Below are 16,134 nucleotides of genomic sequence, written 5' to 3' on the forward strand. Positions count from 1 at the left end.
AGGCACATAGATCAAAGAATTCGAGTGCACAATTTTTTGTGCCTATGAGTGCACTTATTTATGCATTTGAGTACACATTTTTGTACCTACAAGTAGACCTGGCAATTATGGATATGACTCGTTAACACGACACGAAACCGGACACGAAAATAACGGGTTAGTGTTTAGTCTTAACGTGTCCCGGGTCGTTAACGGGTTGACCCGTTAAGAACCCGTTATGTTTCGTGTCTTAACGGGTCAACCTGTTAAACCTATTAAGAACCCGTTTAACCCATTAATATTATCGTGTTACCCCGTTAACATGAACCCGTTTACCAAACCTGTTTATAACCCGCTAAGAGCGAGTTAATACCTCCAATGGTCCTTTGAGTATTAGCAATTTACCAGATGTAGTCATTCGAGTTTTAAATGACCTCCAATGGTCCTCCATGTTTAAAAAAATAACATGTGGTCCTTTTAGGACGTCTCGTGGTCATTTTAAACTCGGATTTTTTTTAAGAAATAGGACCACTGGTGGTTATTTTTTAAAACATGGAGGACGATTGGAGGTCATTTAAAACTCGGATGACCACACTGGTAAATCGCTAATACTCGGAGGACCATTGGACGTATTAACTCCGCTAAGAACCATTGTCATCTAGGTAAGAACCATTGTCATGAATAAGATTACAAAAGCTATTATGAACATGACTAAGGATGAATTTACTACATAAGGCCAAGATCCTACACCAATTATTGATGTTCAACAATTTGAAATTTGAATTTTTATATTTTGTTCAATTTTATTCTTAAAACTTGTATAGACTCCTTTAATTATGATTTTTGGATGTTATTTTATCATTTTATGAATGTTATGAATTGAATGTTTTTTTAGTTTGTTTGATGAATTAAACTGTATGTTTTATTTCTTTTTTTTTTTTATAGAACTTAACTTTAAATTTTAGTTTTTTTTTTTTTTTTTTTTTTTTTTTTTTTTTTTTTTTTTTTGTATTTTTGCATTTCTCAGTTTAAGATTATTATTCAAGATAATCGACTGATGAACTGGACTGACTGATTCAGAGACATGAATTGTCAGTCAGTTAGTTAGATTGCAGATTAGTTTATAGATGAAAATTAGAGCAGATAATAAAACAACACATACGATGTTTACCCAGTTCAATACAGTGTGTATCTACATCTAGGGGACGATCACCGAGGCATCCAATCCACTAACTCATAATCCAATGTACAAAGGTAGAGAAACAACAATCTCACCCAAGTGCCCCATACAAGGTACGTACCCAGTCTACAAAGGTTTAGTGGATTGTTGAAGTCGGAGAGCCACGCATGCAGAAGTCCAATGAATCCCTTCAATTGGAGAGCTAACTCTGATGTAGTCCGCTTCAATGACGCAATCCCACGTTGTTCCCACAACTGAGTGATCTTCGCGTACTTTCGTTTAAGCAACGTTCGTTCTTCTCAAGTTCTTCATCATAATCACCAATAACTTATTATCTTGAGAAGAGGCATGATAATCAAAGATATGTGTCTCTGTGTAGCATGGAGTGTTTTTGTCTTCTTAAACTCGTAACCATAATTCTTGACCGAATGGGGATACTTATACTTCCTTGGTAAGAACACTCCCCAAAAATATCTTTGATTGTAGATGGTAGGACAATTTGTGAAGAATGCAATCTTAAAGATTCGGTCCTTACCTTCCAAAACAGATCCGCTGATATTCTTTCCAAAACTGTCTTCTCAAATCGCGTTCAGAATTTTGGAAACATCTTCCTTTATCAGATCTTCAGTGTCAATGCGTCTGTTGATGAACCTGATCAATCAGTCTTCTGTAAGAGTTAACAGACACCAAGCTAAACCCTATCTAAATTTGCCATAATAATATTGCCAATTATACGTTGGGGTTTTTGAACAAAATAAAAACACTAATATTTTTAAATATATTAATAGAAATAGCGGGTTTAAACGGATTTCGTGTCATATCGTGTCGACAAGACTTGAAACCTGTTAACAAAATGTGTCTATCGTGTCAACCCGTTTAACACGTTAATAAATCGTGTTCGTGTTCTTGTTAAAAATTTGAACCCATTAACCATAACGTGTAGTGTCCGTGTTAAGCCTTATCGTGTTCGTGTCGTTATCGTGTCAACCCGTTAACGGACCCGTATACACGAATTGCCAGGTCTACCTACAAGTATACATTTTTGTGCCTACAAGTGCATATTATCTTTCTAATAAAACAAATCTTCATGAAATATATTTATTATGTTGTTTTGGAATATCTAACCTACCGCTGTGTATTTCATAATGAACTCTATGAATTCAATACATAAAGTCTTCAAAAAAAAAATACAGTCAATGTCTTTTATTTTTAGCCTTTGAGTGCATATTTTTGTACCTACAAGTGCATATTTCCTATCTACAAATACATATATGTTATTTGTAATTGCTACACGAAGAAAATCGAAACTTGTTTGTGCGAAAGGTAAACAATGACAAAGACTTTGTTGAGTAGAAGATGGTTAACAAAAGCAGTTATGGAAAGTAAGAAAAAGACCATAAAGTCTTAATTGGAGTTTTAAAAATTAAAGACGCAGTCCATCTGTGTGCTGTTGGATCATAACGAATCTATGGCTATTGTTTCACCTTATTTTTCACAGGAGGAATATGTGTGTGTGTGTGTGTGTGTGTGTGTATGTGTGTGTATATATCAGATCAGATGCGCCAGCCTCTCTAGGTGCGGACAAATTTGAACCATTGGATAAGCTCATATCAATGGCTGAAAATATATGAAAAAAAAAAAACGCGATGACATTTTTATAATTTTTGCACCAAATATATTTTGTGTTGTATTAAGTGTTGGTATGTGGTGCACTAAGCAGGGCCGACCCTGGGGCATGGGCAGGCTGGGCCCTTACCCAGGGACCATGCTTGGAGGGGACTTACCCTCCCCTCCCCCGCAAATTATGCTGTGAAAACATGTTCACCATGCGCATGCTAAAAATATACATAGCTTGGTTATTAAGTCAGAATATGTTAAGGGGTCAAGTTTTATTTTTAGCATCTTTTAATAAAGTTTTTCCTTACATTTTAGAAAATAAAATTCTAATTTGTTAGATTTATTTATAATTTTAAAATTTATTTTTAACTATGTAATTTTAAAACTTATATTTAAAAAGTATATTTTTATGAATCATCTAGTCAATGTAATGTATAGAAGTTTCTATTACGTGTCATCGTATTCAAATTATTCTAGAAAAACTTGAAATTGATCTAATTAAAAGAAACAGTATTTATAAAAGTCATATAATATAGAAATGTGTGATTTATAATATAATTTCTATTCGAACTATTTTATCTAATTAATTATATTTCATGTTTTGTTATTAATATTTTTATTGCATTTAAAGTATTTTAATTTCTTGCCTCTAATCAAGAAGATTTTTAGATCTACAACTGTTTCTAAGTTTTAATTTGTTTATAATTTTTAATAATTAATTTATTACTCTGTATTTATTATGCTAACAATGTTATTGTTTGTAAGCTTATTTAATTTTAAATTATTTATTCATTTTATAAACTATAATTATTTATTTATGAAGACATTTCATGCGGTTATTTATTATTTTGCATTTAAAAAAGCACCTAGAATTTTTATTTATTATTATTTTTTTTTATAATTATTACTATGTATGCAAAATTGTTAAAAAACTTGTAAATCTTATTTCAAGTTATTTGATATTAGCATTTTTTTCCTTATATAATTTAAATTTTAGGTTTGAAAATATATGTTAACTTTAGAGGTAGGGCCTATTTTTCTTACCTTGTCCCGACCGGGCTTATAAAATGATAGAATCGAACCTGAGTGGCACTTAAGTGCTAGTTTATGGTGCAGTACGTGGTGCTATGTGGTGCACCACAAAATGCTCGTCTATGGTGTAATAAGTGTTGATACGTAAGGCACACAAGAATGCTTGACGGTGCAATGGACTCAAAACACCATAAGCATATCCAAATGCATCACCAAGCCTATATAAATGCACCAGCAATCATTGAAATTACCAAAATATCATCGCGTTTTCCCCTTTTTATTGATTTCTAGTTGTTGATATGAGCTTATCCACCGGAAAAAAGGCTCATGGATGATTGAAGGTTTGAATTGGTCCATTATCATATTGTGCGCACATGAAGACTAAGATTTAATCGGTGGGCTGATTGCGTGACTTACGATTTACTTCCGCAGTGACTTTAGAGATTGGGATCTGTGGACTTAGAATCACTACGACAAAATTGAGATCGCCTAAATTTAAAAAATAAAATAAAATAAAAAATGAGAGTAGATGTCCTCTATTTTAATTGGAACGGTCTTGGTGATGGCTCGGATCAGAATTCCAATCTGACAAGAGGACCGCGATTTGAAGTTATGTTTGGACCAAGGAATGCCGTCCAAGTCCAACAATGTTTTTGTCAAACACATATATGGCAATCGTTATGCTCTACACCACGGCGCACATAGCACTGTGCGCCGCGCGCCTCCCAAAACGACGTCGTTTTCAGGTCATTTTGGGAGGCGCGATAGGAAGTTGCTGAGATTATGTGTATTTGTTCACACAGTTATGTGTATTTGTTCATACAGTTATGTGTATTGGTTCATACAGTTATGTACATTTTTTATACAATTATGTACATTCTTTTTATACAATTATGTACATCCGAATCAGAAAATTTGTGTATATTATGTTAATAGTTGGTGTGTATTATGTTAAAAGTTTATGTTTATTATGTATTATGTTAGATTATGTGTATTATCTTTTAAAAAGAGTATGTATATTTTGTTATATAGTTATGTACATTCATGTATACAATTATGTGTATTCTAGTATAACATTATGTACATTCTTGAACAGCGGGTTTTTTTTTTTAAGAAAAAACTACTGCCATTCACTGGGGCGGGAAATTTCAAAAAAAAAAAAAAAAAAATTAAAACGACGTCGTTTTGCATCTGGGCGCATAGTGCAACGCGCGCCGTGGTGTAGGATATAAATTGCCCATATATGGCTGCCAAATGGCAAATTAAAGACATCTCGGTCAAAGCAGATGATTAAGTGCGCCACGAAATACAACATGTGTTTGCACCTACGCAAATTAAACAAAGTCTAAGTATGTGTAAATAAATCACGCTAGATAAGTAAATAGATAATAAGGTAAGTAATTAGAAAAGTAAATTAAGATGATAATGAATATAATTGTAAAATAGAGATAAATAATTATGTAGATTGTAGTGAGACGATATAAGTACTTGAAGTATGTACATAGGTAAAGGTAATCGAGATACATAGATAAGTAATTGTGGGTGAAATAAAATAGTAATAATTACGAATGTGTTGAATTGCAGGTTTGTCTGTTGGTCTTTAGCTCGTGGAGAACAGTAATCTATATTATATATAAAAATAAAATCCTGAAATTTTAACTTCCCGCTCAATTTCTAAAAAATCTCTCTTCCTAATAAAATATATTGATTTCTACTTTCCCATTCGTACAATAATTCTGGGTTAAAATCTATTCTAATATTACAAAATAGTGTAATACAATTCATATTGTAATCTATACTTCTATACTATATATAAAAACAAAATCCTGAAATTTTAACTTCCCGCCCAATTCCTAAAAAATCTCTCTTCCTAATAAATTATATTGATTTCTACTTTCCCATTCGTACAATAATTCTGGGTTAAAATTCTATTATAGTGCAATACAATTCCTATTGTAATATATACTATATATAAGATTAGAGAATGACTTTCGATTCAATTGAAACAGGATAAAGATTACAGAGTATATCACAACTAAAACTCTAACTAACCTTGATAAGTAGAACTAGTCTTGACTAACTAATACTAACCACATACTACAAGACTATACATTATACAATAATAATATGAAAGTAATAACCACACTAATACACCCTCTCAAGCACAAGGCGGCAGTGATGCCACATTGAGCTTGCCTCGTAGAGCAGAAAAACGCGGTGACGGAAGCGACTTGGTGAAGATATCAGCTAGTTGATCAGTAGTAGACACATAATTAACCACGAAGTCCCCTGAAGCAACTTTATTGCGAACGAAGTGATAATCTATTTCCACGTGTTTAGTCTGAGCGTGGAAGACCGGGTTTGCACACAGATACGTTGCACCTAGATTATCACACCAAAGTGTCGCAGGCTGACCAGAGTGTAACCCAAGCTCCTGAAGTAAAGAAACAACCCAGGTAACCTCAGCGGACACATCAGCTAACACCTTATACTCAGCCTCAGTGGAGGAGTGGGCCACAGTAGGCTGCTTTTTGGACAACCATGAGATGAGATTGGAACCCAAATAAACGGCATAACCACTTGTACTTTTCCTGTCGACGGGACAGCCAGTCCAGTCTGAATCAGAGTAGGCATGAATAGCAATAGAAGCGGACAGTGTAAGCTGCAACCCATAGTCAAGAGTGCCTTTGATGTATCGAATGACCCATTTCACCAGATTCCAGTGATCTTCTGTCGGGGAATGCATGAACTGACAAAGCCGATTGACCGCATAAGCCACATCCAGACGCGTAATCGTCAGATACTGTAACGCACCAACAATGCGTCGATACTGTGTCGGATTATCATATGGAGTATCCACCGAAGTGACGGACTTGGTGATAGTTATTGGGGTGGCTAGCGGCTTACATCAACCATACCTGAGCGGCCAAGGAGGTCCGTCATGTAACGCCGTTGCGATAAAAGGAGACCATCGCCTACCACAACTGTCTCGATACCCAAAAAGAATCCTGGTGCTCCCAGATCTCGGATTTTGAAGGTTGTAGACAGTCGCTGTAGTAAAGTAGTCACAAGTTTGGCATCATTACCCATCATAATGATGTCATCTACGTAGACCAGCAAATAAACACGTGAGTCTCCTGCAGTATAATAAAACAAAGAGACATCGGTTTTGGATGCCTGAAAACCCGTGGATAACAGAAAATAATGGAGACGTTTGAACCAGGCTCTGGGCTCCTGCTTCAACCCATAAAGAGACCGCTGTAGGTGACATACATGACCAAGTGTTATAGGATCCTCATACCCCGGAGGTTGTTTCATGTAAACTGTTTCAGCTAGGTGGCCGTTTAAGAAGGCGTTGTGAACATCTAGTTGCCGTAAAGTCCAACCCTTGGATACAGCCAATGAAAACAGCATTCGGACCGTGGCAGGTTTGACTACTGGACTAAATGTGTCAAAAAAGTCCTCCCCCGCGACCTGGTTGAAACCTTTGGCTACCAAACGTGCCTTATACCGTTCTACTGACCCATCCGCAGTGTGCTTAGTGTGAAACACCCACTTGCAACCAATAATATTCATATGTGGTTCAGGTGGGACTAGGCGCCAGGTATGATTGTGAAGAAGAGCATTAAACTCCTGATCCATTGCCTCACGCCAGTGGGCATGTCCAACAGCCTGTGAATAACACGTCGGGTCTGAACTGACAGTCAAGGCCTGAAATGGTTCGGTCGTACCCTTTGTCATGTGACGAAGACGCATGACATGGTCCTGTCCTTGTGGTTGAGCACGCCGCTTACGGGTCCGTGCCGGGGCAGTGTGAGTGATCGCCAGTTGTGGAGGATCACGTACCAAGGGTATGGGTTCAGACTCAGCCATCTCTCATGGGCCCACTGGACCAGTGGACACTGTAGATGAACTGGTGGTGACAACAGGTGCTGCCGCCCACGGTAAACTAGGTGGAGACGGTACTTGTTGCACATTCTTCACTGAAAAAGGAAACACATGTTCATCAAAGCGGACATAGCGACAGATATAGGTCTTACCAGTAGCCAAGTCAGTGCATCTGTATCCCCTAAAGCTGGGAGGGTAACCTAGGAAGACACACGGGGTGGAGCGGTACTCTATCTTATGCCTGTTATACGGGCGTAGATATGGGTAACACTGACACCCGAAGACACGAAGAAAGGTATACGGAGGTGACACTTTGAAGAGACGAGTGTATGTGCTATCATAATTAATGGCCAAGGATGGTAAGTAGTTGATTAAGATAGTTGCTGTTTCAAAGGCATATTCCCAATATTCATGGGGTACTTTTCCTTCAGCAAGTAGAGTTAGGCCCATTTCGACACTGTGTCGATTACGGCGCTCTACACGCCCATTTTGCTCATGTGTGTATGCACATGACTGGCGGTGATTAATGCCTAAGGTTTGAAATACAGCATGTAATTTTCTGTACTCACCCCCTAGATCGGATTGAATTGACTTTATAGAACGCCCAAATCGGCGCTCGACCAGAACACGAAACGACTCGAAACATTTATATATGTCTGATTTTACCCGTAATGGATAAAACCAGCAGAAGCGGGAGAAATCATCTACAAACAAACAGAAATAACGATATCCACTAACAGATAGTACCGGGGATGGTCCCCAAATATCGGTAAAAATAAGATCTAGTACATTTTCACTAGAACGTTGTACATTGTCTAATTTAAAACGCGATGATTTCCCCAAGTGGCATGAGACGCAGGAATTGACTGGATCATTTTTATTGGATTTGACTGGGCAACTTTGTAGAACTTTATTCTGGACAGTTTTATACGGGTGACCGAGCCTTTGGTGTCAAACCGTAGGGGTGGCCCGGGAATTGACATATGCAAAATGTGAAGGTGACGCCGAAAGCTTGTAAAGTCCGCCCGTAGCTGGACCCCTAAGCAGGACCGCTTTAGTGATGGCTTCACAAAAAAACAGGAATCATGAAACTCAAAATATACATCGTTATCTACTGCAAATTTATGAACAGAAAGTAACGGCACCGAGAGACTCGGGACATGCAGTATATTATTTAAACAGAGAGATTTTGACTCGGAAGGAAGAGATGCACGACCGACTCTAGTAATGGCCAAACCTGCACCATTACCCACGCGTAGCACATCCGAACCAGTGTATTCCTCCGACTGTCCCATCATATTCGCATCGGGGGTTGCATGCGCGGTGGCACCGGTGTCCGGATACCACCCGTCGGCGGGAGCGTGCGTCGGAGTCACCCGACACGGCAACGTGAGCTTGAGACGCGGCAGGTTGCGGATGATACCGCTTGAAGCAGTACATAGCCGAATGTCCATGAGAGCGAAAAATCTGGCAACGAGGACCTCCGCGGCCACCTCGGTTCTGACGGCCACCGCGCCCACCACGGGCACCGGACGGGGAGCCTCGACTAGACTGTTGCTGCTGGTGTCGTCCGCCTCTAGAAGACCCACCTCGGCCAGAGCCGGCATAGAACGCCGAGTGCGCTGCAGTTCCATCGGCAGTAGGAAAATCATCCACTAGGATGAATTCATTTGCTTGCAGGTAGTTCAAAAGATGAGCGAGGGTAATTGCATTGCCGGAGGTGAAGGAGGCCGTCAACGTTTTCAGCTCCGGACGCAGGCCGCGGATGACGTACAGATTCTGCTCCATTAACGATAAAGGTCGGCCGGCTTGGATGAGCGACTCGACTAACACCCCTGCGCGCCCGAGATAATCAGCTGTGGTGGAGTTCCCCTGTCGGAGAAGCTGGAACTGCCCCAACAGATTGAGGCACCGAGCTTGGCTGGAGGAACCTAACGCCGTGGTGATGGACTCCCAGATCGCCGCAGATGTGTTTCGGCCAAGCGCAAGGTGCAAGACCTCATCCGACATGGATGAGATCACGAGTGAAAGGATCGATTGGTCCTGTTTCACACAGGCTTGGCATGCTGGGTTCGAAACAACGCTCAATGCCGGAGTAGTACTGGAATCCGCAGATGACGAGGGGGCGGCGATCGTTGCCGGCGGGCATGGCAGGCTTCCATCTACATAACCGAGGAGTTCCTGGCTCCGAAGAAATGGGAGCAGCTGTGTACGCCAGAACAAAAAGTTCCGGGATGTCAGCTTCATGGTTATATAATGGTGGGCGCCTGCGAGAGAGCCTCCGGCGGCCGGAGACGGCATACCGGCGAAAGCGGCGGAAGGGGTGTGCTCGGAAGAGTTTGACGACATTCTGGGAAGAAGGTGGTGAATGGTATTTGGCGGTGGAGGTTATGGTTGAGAGAGGGTAATTTTGATGGTGGAGATACGAAAGGATCGATTCCCGACTGATACCAGATTAGAGAATGACTTTCGATTCAATTGAAACAGGATAAAGATTACAGAGTATATCACAACTAAAACTCTAACTAACCCTGATAAGTAGAACTAGTCTTGACTAACTAATACTAACCACATACTACAAGACTATACATTATACAATAATAATATGAAAATAATAACCTCACTAATATATAAAAACAAAATCCTGAAATTTTAACTTCCCTCCCAATCCTAAAAAACCTCTCTTCCTAATAAAATATATTGATTTCTACTTTCCAATTCGTACAATAATTCTGGGTTAAAATCTATTCTAATATTATAAAATAGTGTAATACAATTCTTATTGTAATCTATACTATATATAAAAACAAAATCGTGAAATTTTAACTTCTCGCCCAATTCCTAAAAAATCACTCTTCCTAATAAATTATATTGATTTCTACTTTCTCATTTGTACAATAATTCTGGGTTAAAATTCTATTCTAATATTATAAAATAGTGTAATACAACTTCTATTGTAATCTATACTTCTATACTATATATAAAAACAAAATCCTGAACTTTTAACTTCCCGTCCAATTCCTAAAAAATCTCTCTTCCTAATAAAATATATTGATTTCTACTTTCCCATTCGCACAATAATTCTGGGTTAAAATTCTATTCTAATATTATGAAATAGTGTAATACAATTCCTATTGTAATCTATACTATATATAAAAACGAAATCCTGAACTTTTAACTTTCCGCCCAATTCCTAAAAAATCTCTCTTCCTAATAAAATATATTGATTTCTACTTTCCCATTCGTACAATAATTTTGGGTTAAAATTCTATTTTAATATTATAAAATTGTGTAATACTATTCCTATTCTAATCTATATCTATACTATATATCAGTGTTGCAAAAATCGCGCTGCTGGCCGCGGCGAGGAAGGCCGGAATCGGCCGCCTCGCCGGCTGAACCGGCGATTAAATTATTATTTTTTTTTAAGTTGTAAAGTGTCAAATGTTCGGCAAGGTATAACTTTTGACTCGGATGTCCGTTTTGGACAAATGTTTTTTTGAGATCGCGTATTTTTCAACATCTATCCACCGCAAACTGCCATAGGCGGTTTGGCCCACCAATTTCTAAAAAATATGCTTTATTAAATAGTTTCTAAGAAAAAACTATGAGAACCTTATGTTTTATTAATGAATTTTTAAAATTTGTAATTAAAAAATTGTCCCGTGCATTATTTAATAATCTCTCTTTATAATTGGTCAAAGTATTTAATTATGGTAAATTAGGGAATAATCAATGATGATAATAGAAATCCTAGAAGAATATAGAATTGAACAATATTTAATTATTTTTATATTATTATTGTGACTCACGGAATACAATACAAGAATATTTAATTATAGTTATATTATTATTGTGCATCACGGCCATTATATACTAACAGAACTTGAAAAGAAACTAATAATAATAATATAAGTGGTAATAATAATATCTAAAAGTAATTAAGTGTTAATAATAATAGTAAGAATATTAACGTAAGTATTATAACATAGAATAAATCGTAATAATTAATAACTATAGTCTAAGATTAAATTTGAAATTGTCAGGAAAGATAAGCGTGACCTCTGGTGAAAGTAACTCTTAAATAATTATATATCGATTTAAATATTCGTAATATATTACAACAATTTCATTCCGTGCATCGCACGGGTGAAAATACTAGTAAAGAGTAATAATAGTAGGAAGAAGAAGAATAAAGAACAGAGAAAAATAATTCTTATTATCATCTAGGACCCAAAAAAACTATGTACAACATTACAATGGTACATATAACATCTCTATCATAATAGCCTTCAGGACTCATACAGAATTAGGGCTCCTACAATATTAAGAATCCTATCATCAATATAAAGCCAGAATAATGTCCACATAAGGTCTTACAACACTCCCCCTTGGACATTATTTTTCCATAATCATGCATCTCGTTAAAAATTTGCTAGGAAAACCCTGTGGGAAAAACCTAGACAAGAAAAGAGTACAATATAAAATATGTACATGCCTCATTAAAAACTTCACTAGGAAAACCGCGTGGGAAAAACCTAGTTGAAGAAAAGAGTACATGATATATGTAAAAACATATATTGCATTGGTCGCCTCATTAAAAACCTTAACTTAAGAAAACCATGTGAGAAAAACTTAGTTAAGGGAAAGAGTACAACCATAAGCCTTTAGTGCATAATCGGCATAATCTTCAGGATTTTGGGGTTTGTTTACTTCTCCCCATTTACATGACTATATCTTACTCATGCCTCGTTAAAAACCTAACTATAAAAACCCCGTGGAAAAATTAGTTGAGGAAAAGAGTGCATGATGTATATGTATTCTTGTTTTAGATTAATTGCCTCGTTAAAAACCTTAGATTTAAGGGAAAAAAAACCCCGTGGGGAAAAACTTAACTAAGGAAAAGAGTACAGCTGTTTGTCGTCAAGACCCAATCTTCAGGATTGTAAAATGATACTCCCCCTCAAGAAGACAATCTTCAAATCCACACATAAAATATATATCCAAAATTGTAGAAATGAATTAGTCAAATCTTCTAGATTGTCACTAGAGTGAATATCTTGCACAATAATTTTGTGACTCTTCTAGAGCTCGTAGTAGTTGAATTTTGACGCTATATATGCTTTGTCAAATATTCTTTAACATACTCATATATCATTTGTGCAATTCAAGTGTTATTGACTTATTGTCCTCATTTGAGATATTGGGGGTAAGTCATTGTTTAACCAATTTGGAGTTTTGGCATCACGGGTATTAAACATATATAATAGTCAATACCCAAACAGCCTATCAAAACCATACATTTGTTTCTCATATGAATACCAAACTCTTTTGTAACTCGGAGAATATATTACACATTATTTCAATAGTTCATTGTAGAAGAAGCCCTAGATGTTGCTAGCAATTTCATCGCGAATATCATGCATGTTGCGATTATGGAACTTCTGGTTCTAAAAAGGTGCCCCAACGACAAATGAAGTAAAAGACTGTTAAGGTATCCTTACCGAGTCTAAACAGTTCCTTATCTACTTCAAGAGATTATTAGGCAACCTATAGTTTGACAAAACCATGATAATTAACCATATAGACAGGTGAAAAATAGGCTAACTGGTGTATTAAATTCATTCAAAGGAAAAACTCGATCTTCAAGTCGAGATATACTTAGCTTTCACAAGCTTTTTATTTCAAAAACTCCATTTTTAGATATGGGCTGATATCATCAAACTCTTTATATATTTCATTGACGTTTCCACATCAATATTGACTGAGATAATAAATAATAAAGAAGTTCATTATCAACCCTTTATCGAGAACACAATGGTACATATTATTCCTTCTTATTAAGGATAATAACTCCATTCGCAACTCTTTAAAGTGTAAATAATGGCACATAATTCTCATTTCGTGAATGATAAATCCATAAGAGATATCTCAAGATAAATTTAACTGCATATCTAAATTTATTATTCTGCCAATAATATTATGTAGCGGAACTTAATGCCATTTATCGTGAGAGAGTATATTTGATTAAAATCAATTAAGGGTCTCTGCGTGAACCCATAGGCTACAAACTCGCTTCATATCTTATCACCTCGTTATTCTTGTTTTCCTTCCACACCATTTGTAACCTACATGGTTAATACCTCAATGGTGTACGAAAGGAATATATTAGCGAGTTGAGCTGTATATGCCTTTAATTGCTCTCTTTATACGTTAATCAACCTAGGAGCTTCCGGCACCTAGTTCTGGATCCAGATTGTCATATAGTATGAGCAATTTGAAGGCAATTGTGTTGTCGACAATTTATAACATTTTTCAAGAATTTCTCCCATATTTATAATTGTTCATGGCAATATTTAAGTCAACCAAATTCTAGACATTTCCCAGAACTATTCAGATCACATCTGGTTGTCCCGCATCCCTAGTATTATGTTTGTTTGGTGCACCTATGAATTGACTAGGGCTTTTCGTCATTTAGACGAGCTTCTCCAGGACTAAATTATTTAAGCTTTTCCAAGAGTGACAATGTTTATTTACTAGATCTAGTATTATGATTCTTATCTCTTTTTACCGATAGATCTCCTACACTTCTAGTGTAGAGGAGTATCGGTAGATATATTTAGTCCAAGTTGGGGAAGGTATATGGACCTAGTCACTCTTTTATGATCAGGATGATCAATAAATATGATTGGCAGATTATTTGCTAATATCATAAATAGATTATTTTCTGAACTTCCAGTTCAGTCTAACTAGTACATGGATTTCTTAACAAATGAAGATCTTTCCATTGCATGGAACTTCTCGGCATTTCATTAAATTTGGGCTCATCTCCCCCTAATGCCGTGAAATGATCTTCATGATGCATGTATGTAGTCACCGTATCTATTTAAAAAACATACAGAGGTTTATAGCCCATAGAGATACGCGTGAAGTGGTGATACAATAAAATGGACCACATACTAAGACTAGAAACGCAGATCCGAAAATATTTAATTCTACCACGTACTATGTGTATGGGGGAATAATCATGACATGCAGTTGGCCGGAGTTGTATCAAATCAGCAGCATGCAATACTGCGTGTCCCCAACAAGTGACTGGTAGACTTGACCTTTGCAGTAATGGTTTAGCTATTAGACTAATTCTTTTGATGAGGGATTCAGCTAGACCACTTTGGGTATGGACATATGGTACAAGATGTTCCACCTTAATCCCCATGGCCATACAATAATCGTCAAAAGCTGACGAGGTGAATTCACCAACATTATCCATTCTTACGTTCTTAATAGGATAATCGGGAAATTGAGCATTCAATCCAATGATTTGACTTATGAATTTTGCGAATGCCATATTTCATGTGGACAGTAAGCACACATGTGTTTATCGGGTGGAAGCATCAATAAGGACCATGGAATATCATAATAGTCTGGATGAAGGATGAATTTGTCCACAAATATCACCTTGTAACCTCTGCATGAAAATAGGTTACTCAAACCAATCTTAGGACGTGAGGATCTTAGAATAAGTTTGCCTTTGCACAGGAACACATGTGAAATCTTTTTGTAGAAAGAATGTTTGTCCTAAGAAGGTTGTGTCCAGTCGAGTTTGAATGTGATGGGGATATGGGACCCTAGGGGGTCCATTTTATTGAGAAAGTATTGACCCAAGTGGGGGTGGTGAAAGAAGGAGGTTGGCCCAAGTCTTGTTGGGCTAGGAAGAAAAGCACGCATGGTGAGCCGGGGTGAAGAGCATGGACCGGAAGGGGGGAGGTAGGTATGGCGCGAGGGGGGTGGAGGTAGGTGCGGGAGGTAGGTACGACGTAAGGGGAGGGGGGAGGTAGGTACGGCGTGAGGGGGGAGGTAGGTACGGCGTGAGGGGAGAGGTAGGTACGGCATGAGGGGGGAGGTAGGTGCGGCGTGCATGGTGGAGGATGTTAGTCAGCGTGTGCGGTGTGGATGCGGGAGTCGCGGGATTGCGGCGATGTGACGTGCATGGCGACAAACAACCGGAGTGGGAGAGTAACAACGTGGGACACGCGGACGCTAAAGGAGGAGGGGGGCTTGCTATAAATAGGGGTCTTGGATCTTTGGCTAAGGCCAACTCAGACACGACATGTACTACGGTCTAGTGGTCTTGATCTCATACTCTCAATTCAGTCACCTGGGTTCGATTCTTACCAGTAGCATAGTTAGCTATAGCCCATCTTGTGGGCCTTGCTCTTTATATTTGGGCCGCTATTCCGGGCCTGTACCTCGGGCTTTTGTACACATTGTTCTGGGCTTAGCGCTCTACCCCCATTTTGTAACTCTGTACCCGGTTTATGGTGGACCCGGTCCCAATAAAACCATCAGAAAGTATTCGGTTTATCATAGTTTGCCCAGGGTGACCTAAGCGGTCATGCCATAAATGGAAAGAATGTGTATCTTTAAATTTCCCCGCA

Source organism: Ipomoea nil, unplaced genomic scaffold, assembly GCF_001879475.1.
Source record: "Ipomoea nil cultivar Tokyo-kokei standard unplaced genomic scaffold, Asagao_1.1 scaffold2036, whole genome shotgun sequence".
NCBI lineage: Eukaryota > Viridiplantae > Streptophyta > Magnoliopsida > Solanales > Convolvulaceae > Ipomoea > Ipomoea nil.